This window comes from Macrotis lagotis, chromosome X (genome assembly GCF_037893015.1).
Source record: "Macrotis lagotis isolate mMagLag1 chromosome X, bilby.v1.9.chrom.fasta, whole genome shotgun sequence".
Taxonomy (NCBI): Eukaryota; Metazoa; Chordata; class Mammalia; order Peramelemorphia; family Peramelidae; genus Macrotis; species Macrotis lagotis.
Genome location: NC_133666.1, coordinates 273,113,899 through 273,123,181, shown reverse-complemented (window position 1 = coordinate 273,123,181; position 9,283 = coordinate 273,113,899). Strand labels below are relative to the sequence as shown.

General features: G+C 34.9%; 1 pseudogene; it reads left to right on the top strand.

Moving 5' to 3' along the window:
- Positions 1-6,505: 6,505 nt before the first annotated feature.
- LOC141501666 (elongation factor 1-gamma-like) lies at positions 6,506-8,216 on the top strand (annotated as a pseudogene).
- The last annotated feature ends 1,067 nt before the right edge of the window (positions 8,217-9,283 follow it).

Sequence of the window (9,283 nt, the reverse complement as noted above, 5' to 3'; positions counted from 1 at the left end):
CCTAACTGTTATAAATCCTATTAGATAATAGTGTATTATTCTAGTGATGACTTGTTTTAATCTCTTTGTTCAAATTTTATTTAAAATTTTTGCAATAGGGTATTTAGTCTATAATTTTCTTTGTCTGCTTTGACTGGTCCTGCTTTAGGTATCAGTTCCATGTTGGTGCCATTTACAGGATTCTTTCTTCAGCAATTTTTTTTTCAAATTGTTTAAATAGAATTGGAATTAATTGTTCATCAAATGACGAATTCACTTGTAGATCCATATGGCCCAAGAGATTTTTTCCTAGGGAGTTCATTAATGCTTCTTTTCATTCCCCCATCCACCCCCTGAATTTAGAACATTTAAGTATTTTTTTCCTCTTCTGTCAATCTAGGCAATTTACATTTTGGTAAATATTCATCTATTTCATTTAGATTGTCAAATTTATTGGCACATAGGGAGGCAAAATAGTGCCATGTTATTACTTATTTTTTTTATTGGTGGTGAATTCACCCTTTTCCTTTTTGATAATGGTAACTAGATAACCTTCCTTCTTTTTTACAAAATAATCAGATTAAGCAAAGGTTTATCTATTTTATTGATTTTTTTCCTAAAACCAAACCTTACTTTTACTTACTATTTCAATATTTTTCAATTAATTTCAATTTAAATAATCTTTCCTTTGTTTTTTAAGAATTTCTAATTTGATATTTAATTGTGAATTTCAAATTTGTTTTTTCCTAGTTTTTTAAGTTGCATTTCCAATTCATTGATTTTTCCCTCTATTTTATTCATGCAATAGTTTAGAGATATGAAATTTCTCCTAATAACTGCTTTGGCTGCTTCCCACAAATTTTGGATGTTTTATCATTATTTTAATTATCTTGGATGAAATTATTGATTATTTCTATGATTTATTCTTTAATCCACACATTCTTTAAAGTTAGGTCATTTAATTTCCAAATGATTTTCATTTTCTCTTTTCATTGCCTTTTATTATATGCAATTTTTTAACATCCTGAACTGAAAAAAGATATATGTAATATTTGTCCCTTTCTAGCTTTGAATGTGAGGCTTTCATGCCCTAATATACAGTCAATTTTGTGTGCATTCCATGCACTGCAGTGAAAAAATTTATATTATTTTCTATCACCTTTTAATTTTCTCCAGAAGTCTGCTATATCTAAGTTTTCTAAAATTCTTTCTACTTTTTAACTTCCTTCTTATTTGTTTTATGCTTAGATTCAACTAATTTTGAAGGAAGAAGTCTGATGTCCCCTATATTCTAGTTTTTCTGTTTCTGTCTCTTTGTCACTCATTCAGCTTCTCTAAGAATTTAGATTTCAAACCACTTGGTACATTTATGTTTAATTTTGATATTACTTCATTGTCTTTGGTACCTTTTAAGAAGATGAAGTTCCTTCTTTATTTCTTTAAATGAAATCACCTTTTGTTTTTGCTTTGCCTAAGATCTGGATTGCTACCCATGTTTTTTTTTTTAACCTCTTTTTTTTTTTTTAGGTTTTTGGCAAGGCAAATGGGGTTAAGTGGCTTGCCCAAGGCCACATGGCTAGGTAATTATTAAGTGTCTGAGACCGTATTTGAACCCAGGTACTCCTGACTCCAAGTAGGTGCTTTATCCACTATGCCACCTAGCTGCCCCACTAACCTCTTCTTAAGTATAATATATTGTGCTCCAGACTTTACCTTTATCCTATATACTTCTCGTCTTCAAATGTGTGTGTTATAAACAATATAGTGTAGGATTCTGATTTTTAGTTCATTCTACTATTTGTTTCTGCTTTATGGGAGAGTTCATCCCATTTATATTTATAGTTATTTATATTTACAATTATGATTGCTATCTCTCTATTTCTTTCCATACCATCTTCACTAGTTTGTATTTTTCTCTTTACTTTCTCCTTTCACCAACATTTAGCTTCTAACTGCTCTTCTAGATCAGTCCTTCCTTCTATCAGTCCTTTTCCTTTTCCCTTTTGCTTTTTTAACTTTTAACTGTAACTTTAACTTTACTTCTGCCCTCCCTTTTATCATCCCTTCTTTCCCCTTTCTCCCCTCAATGCTTACTTGTAGAATAGAATAAATTTTTTTATCCCAGTTGGAAATATATGTTATTTCTTCTTTGAACCAAATCTTTTGAGAGTAAGATTTATTCAGTGCTCATATCATTCTTTCTTTCCCTCTAATATAATACTCTTTGTGCCTCTTCATGTAATTTTTTGTTGTCTAATGCCTTGCCTTCTCCCAGTATAATCCGCCTTTCCATATTTTAATTGTTGTATGCATGTCTTGTACCCATTACCTCTGTCAAGATATTCAACATTTATATGTCCGGATAGAAGTACATTTCTCAAGGATTGATTGAATGATTGATTTATAAGCATCCTTACCTCACATTCCTTTCATAATTGCTTATACTAGGTAGGTCATGACATTCCCTGCAGTTCATCAAGCAGAACTGATGGAAAGTAGAGAGTTGGTATAAGATTTATTACCTCTTTTGCATAGATGGAAATCCTGGATCTTAAATTATATTGGGAGGGAGACTCTCAGTTCAGCCATATTTGTTTATGTGTTTGTTTTCTCAGTGTTTTTTTGCTATGAGGCAATTGGGGTTAAGTGACTTGTCTGGGGTCACAAAGCTAATAAATATCAAATCTTGGATTTGATGTCTTTCTGACATGAGGAGCACTGCTCTATCTTAGCTAACCCCAGAGTCATAATTTGAAACCATTGCTCTATCTCTAAATACAGTAATGTCCCTTGCATTATACCTTGACTTGAAGAGGAAGACAGAACATAAAGAAAATCTCCACTTGATAGTCAAAGATTTTCCTTTACATTTCAGCCTTGAATGTATTGACAGGGTCACTGTAATAGTCACTGGGGATAATTGATGAAAACTTATATGTTTAATTAGTTACTCCCTTGGACTTATTTAGATATAAAATAATCAAATTTTTGGCAGAGTAGCATGTTTTCCTATGAATAAATAACTCCTACTAACCTAACAATTCACAGTTATTTCAATGATAATCCCCAAAACTCCTAGTTGTCAGTACGATATTCAGTAAATGATTCTATGTGAGTCACAAAAGCCAAATATTCCATCTGTCTTATTCTAATTAGGGTTATAACACCATAGCAGTGCCTTTATAAAAAATAAAACCATTAGAATTTTAAACCTTTTTTTATCGCAAATCTTAGATGAAATATTTTCACTTTAATTGAACATTTAGCACTTATGTTGGGAATATAGTGAAACTAAGAGATATGACTATTGTACTAACACTAGTCTCAATATATTTTAAAACATTATTTCTTGAATCTTTATTCATATGTTCAAATTTTTAAAATTTTGCATCATTTCAGCACATAGGAATCTATAAAACCATATCAATCAATGAAATATAGCTGATCTCATTAAGATATATGTATTATTTCTTTATTTGAACAGTTCAGTTGGTTTTCAATCATGTCAGATACTGAAGTAGTTTCTCATTTCTTTCCCCAGCTCATTTTATGGATGAGGAAATTGGGGCAAAAAGGATTAATTGATTTAGACAAATAGTAAGTGGCCGAGGATATATTTAAACTCAGAAAAATGAAACTTTTTAGCTCTATCAGCACTGTATCCATTGTATCACTTGGTTGCCTCTATTACTCAATTATTTTATTTATTACTATATCATAGCATACCACCAATAACATGGTGTGACCAGGGAAAGTATTTAATATTGTTGAATGCCAACTTTCTCATCTGAATCATTAATGTCTTTTTAGTTCTAAATTTGTCTTAGAATTATCTTAGATATCCTTTTTCCTCTGTTAATTGACATGTTTACTAATTACTTGAATAAGTATTGATCTGAGCTTGATCTAACTTAGTCAAGCATCCTCTAGTTTCTATTGGAAAAGAAAAAGCAGGCACTAATTTAGTCTTTTCATGAGAAGGAAGAAAGAGAATGGAGTGAGGAATAAGGAGTGCTAACAAAAGTAGCCACATGAGCTACTGAAACAAGATGATGCCAATTAAGTTGTCCCTAAGTTCAATCAAGTCAGAGATCTGAACAGAATCACATTTTCCTCAACTCCAGGAGACTGAATTATCATTCATAGCCACAGTCAGTGAATAATCTACTACTAAATAATAGGTTAGAATATTTTATTTCAAAAAAGAAAGAGAAATTTCAAAATATAAAATACACACATTAACATAATTCCAAACAGATATTGCATAATTCAATTTCAAAAAAGGGTATTAAATTGGTTTTAAAGAACCTCACCAAGGGGAATGGGAAGATGTTAAATTAGTGAGGGAAAACATTGGTCCAGATTGATCATGGAAGAATTTAATCAATCTTTTAAAGAAAAAATTACTATGAGGGGGGCAGCTAGGTGGCACAGTGGATAGAACACTAACCCTGGAGTCAGGAGGACATGAATTCAAATCTGACCTCAGACATCTAATAATTGCCTAGTTGTGTGACCTTGGGCAAGTCACTTAACCCCATTGCCTTCAATTAATTAAAAAATTAATTAAAAATAGAAAACTGAATATGTATACCATATACATTATTTGTTTAAAATTAAGAAAAAAATTTGTACTAAATTTCTTAGAATTTCATTTAGGTCCAAGCTAGAAACATTCAAAATAAGATAAGGGTTGGTATAAGCATTTCTATTATCACCACTATTTTTCAATACTGTATTAGAAATGTAAGCTTCACCATTAAGAGAAGAAAAAGAAATTGAAGAAATTAGAATAGGTAATGAAGAAATAAATGTATTATTCTTTACAGATGGAAAGATGAAATACCTAGAATATCATAGAGAATGAATTTAAAAATTGCTTCAAAAACTTAACCACTTTAGCAAAGTTGCAGGTTATAAAATCAATCACATAGATCATCAACAAAATCCAAAAAGCCAAACAACAAAAGATCAAAAGAACAATTCCGTGTAAAAGAGCAGTAGACAATATAAACTATTGAGGAGGCTACCTTACAGGACACACCCAGGAACTGTATGAAACAATTAAGGGGCAGCCAGTTGGTGTAGTGGATAAAGCATCCGCCCTGGAGTCAGGAGTACCTGGGTTCAAATCTGGTCTCATACACTTAATAATTACCTAGCCCTGTGGCCTTGGGCAAGCCACTTAATCTCATTGCCTTGCAAAAACAAAAACAAAACAAACAAAAAAATAATAATTACAAAACACTTTTCACAAAATAAAATCAGATCTAAACAACTAGAAAAAATCAATTGATCATTTGAAGACTGAACTCATATAATAAAAATTATAAATCTACATGAACTAATCTACTTATTCTATGTCAAGCCAATCAATTACCAGAAATGATTTCATAAAGCTAGAAAAAAGCAATAAAAATTCATCTGGAAATGCAAGAATATTCAGAACATTATTAAAATATATACACAGAAGATTACCTCAGCATACCAAATCTAAACTTGTATTATAAAGCAGCTCAAAATTATTTGATACTGGTGAAGAAATATAATGGATCAATGAAATAGATTAAGTACAAAAGAAACAATAGAAAATTACTATAGTAATCTATTGCTGAACCCAAAGATCCTGCTTTTGGGATAAGAACTCACTAACTGACAAAAGCTATTGAGAAAGCTGGAAAATAGTATGAGAGAAACTACACATAGACTATCATGTCACATCAAGATCAGGTAGAAATGAGTACATGATTTGGAAATGAAAAGTGATACTATAAGCAAATCAAGACACAAACACACACACGCAAAAAATACAACCTTTAAGATTCTAATGAACACTTTATAAAAATAATCTCTTATGTATCTCTTTCCCCTGATCCCAATTCCTCATACTGAAAATTACTAATCTGCAAACATGTTTATCAAAATATGTAGGTACACAGAGATTTCCTGCCAAGATGATGGAGAGAAGACAGGCACTGTGCTAAAATCTCCTGATCTTCTGTCATATATAATATGAAACAAACCTCATATAACAGAAATCTGATTGACAAAACCCAGAAAGAGAAGCTAAGAGAAGATCATCTATCTCAAGGTTTATCTTCCAGGATTGTGGCTGAGCTACTACTAGAAATAATTAGCAATTTTAGCAAAGTCACAGGATAAAAAATAAACCCTCATAAAATATAAAATACCTGGGAGTGTATCTGCCAAGACAGAATCAAAAACTTTTTGAAAACAATTACAAAACACAATAAAATCAGATTTAAATAACTGGGCAAACATCAACTGCTCATGGATAGGTAGAGCTAATATAATAAAAATGACAATTCTACCAAAACTAAATGACCTGTTTAGTGCCATACCAATCAAAATTCTAAAAAAATTATGTTAATGAGTTAGAAAAAGTTGTAAGTAAATTCATAGGGAGAAATAAAAGTCAAGAATTTCCAGGGATTCAATAAAATAATGCAGGAACTCACTTTGCCTCAGTGCTGACATCCCCACACCCTTTCACTGTGGAATCACTATGGAGGGCAGGTTCATGTACACATACCCTGAAAACCGGCAGGCCTTCAAGGCCCCCATTGCTGCACAGTGCAGTGGGGCTCAGATGTGCATGCTGTCCGTGTTTCCCCCATTTCCACTTTGGTCAGACTAACTGCACCCCCAATTTCCTCCAAAAATTTCCTGCTGGCAAGGTTCCAGCATTTGAGGGGTGATGACGGCCTCTTTGTATTTGAAAGCATTGCCATCACCCACTATGTGAGCAACAATGAGCTCCGAGGTTCTGCTCCTGAGGCGACTGCCCAGGTGATCCAATGGGTCAACTTTGCTGACAGTGACATTGTCCCCCTGGCCAGCACCAGGGTGTTCCCCACTCTGGGCATCATTCACCACCATAAGCAGGCCACAGAGAATGCAAAATAGGAGATGAAGTGAATTCTGGGGCTCCTGGATGCTCACCTGAAGACTCAGACTTTTCTGGTGTGGGAGCATGTGACTCCAATTGACATCACAGTGGCGGGCACCCTACTGTGGCTCTATAAGCAAGACCTGGAACCAGTTTTCTTGGCAAGCTTTTCCAACACCAACCACTGGTCCCTCACCTCCATTCACCAGCCCCAGTTCTGGGCAATTTTGGGAAAAGTGAAGCTCTGTGAGAAGATGGTCCAGTTTGATGCCAAAAAGTTTTCAGAGAGTCAGTCTAAGAAGGATACCTCAAGAAAAGAGAAGGAGGGGCCAAGATGGCAGAGAGAAGACAGGCACAGTTCTAAAGTCTCCTGATCTCTTCCCCATCTATCACATGAAACAAACCTCTTAAAAGAAATCGGAACCAGGAAACCCAGAAAGAAAAGCCAGGAGAGGAAAATCTACCTCAGGATTTGTCTCCCGCAGCAGCCTTGGCTGAGTACCGGCAGGTGAGTCTGAGCTCCCAGGGAAGATCAGCCAGACCGAGAGCTGAATCGGAACCGGGAGTCTGAGGGCCCGAGAGCCGACCTGCTGGAGCAGCGGTGGGGCTGGACGAAGGGGGCTTGGGTCCGCGGGGAAGCAGAGGTGCTGGTGTTGGGGCTGTCCCCCTGGAGCTTGGGGTAGGGGCTGCTGGGAGAGGTCTGGTGCAGGAAAAGAGAAGGAACAGTGAGAAGGCAAAAAAAATGTGTGTGGGTCAAGCAGGAGGACAAGAAGCTAGCCCTGACCCCCACCCCAGCTCCTGGCCCTGAGGAAGAGATGGACGAGTGTGAGCAGGCTCTGACTGCAGAGCCCAAAGTTAAGGATCCCTTTGCTCACCTGCCCAAGAGTACCTTTGTGTTGGATGAGTTTAAGCAAAAATACTCCAATGAGGACACGCTGATGATGCCCCTGCCATACTTCTGGGACAACTTCGACCACAAGGGCTGGTTCCTATGGTACTCTGAGTACCACTTCCTCCAGGAGCTCAGTCAGACCTTCATGAACTTCAACCTCATCAATGGAACATTCCAGCATTTAGACAAGCTGAGGAAGAACGCCTTTACCAGCATCATCCTCTTTGGCACCACCAACAGCAGTGCCATTTCTGAAATCTGAATTTTCCTGGGTCAGGAACTTACCTTTCTTCTGAGTCCAGACTGGCAGATAGACTACGAGTCTTACACATAGCATAAGCTGGATCCTGGCAGTGAGGAGGCCCAGACTGTGGCCCGGGAGTACTTGCCCAGCATGTGGGCAAATCCTTCAATCAGGGCAAGATCTTCAAGTGAGCATCCTGCCCTGCTACCACCTAGCTACCTGCTTCCTCCTCTGCCAAGAGGTGCCAACCATTAAAGGAAACTTGTCAGAAATGCCCCCCCCGAAAAAAATAAAAGTGCAAAAGAAGGTGGCTTAGCCTTAACAGATCTAAAAAGATATTATAAAACATTAGTCATCAAAACTGTCTGATAATGATAAGAAATAGAGTTGTAGATCAGTGGCATAGAGTAGGTGTAATAGCAGGAAATGATTATAGTAATTTACTGTTTGATAAACCCAAAGAGTCCATCTATTGGGATAAAAACTCTTTCTTCAATAAAAACTGTTTTGGAAAAATTAGAAGTTAGTTTGGAAGAAACTTGGATTAGACAGGGACTGCTTGGTTCTTGTTCTTGCAACTCCCAGTATCTGTGCTAGAGGAGGTATTAATAATTCCACTTGTTTATTGATTGATAAATTGGATTACATTTGATTCAATCTTTTATCATTGCTTCCCTATATGAGGAAAAACTTGAGGTAGACTGAGGTGGAAAAATTCAAGGGAGAGTGATGAAAAATGATGATGGATTTTTTTTGTTACCATTTGGAAAGCTGATATTTCTCTATAAAACAATTATCATTGATTAATTCTTATTGATCATTAATGAATATAATGAATAATGTTATTAATATTATTTATTAAAAAATTAACTATTCTTATTTTACAAAAGAATAACATATCCTTAATGTATGAATGCAGGATTGAAAATATTAAGACAAGAAGAAGAATTATGTCTATGTTACTAATTAATATTGATTCAAAGATTTTCCCTAAAATTCTAGCAAACATAAAAATAATATAATATTCTTCATCATTATCAAATTATTGATAGCTTCCATTTTTCCTTTGGGGAATTATTTGATCATATTCAACCACTCTCTGCATTCAGACTTTTCCAAAAATTATTTGAAGCAAGTATTATCCATGCCTATCATGATTCTGATGCATTGATTCTATTTATAAAAAAATTATAGATTTAAAAATTATTTTCCTTTATAATTTCTTAAATAATAGAAATGTGGATTTTTCCTTCTTAAT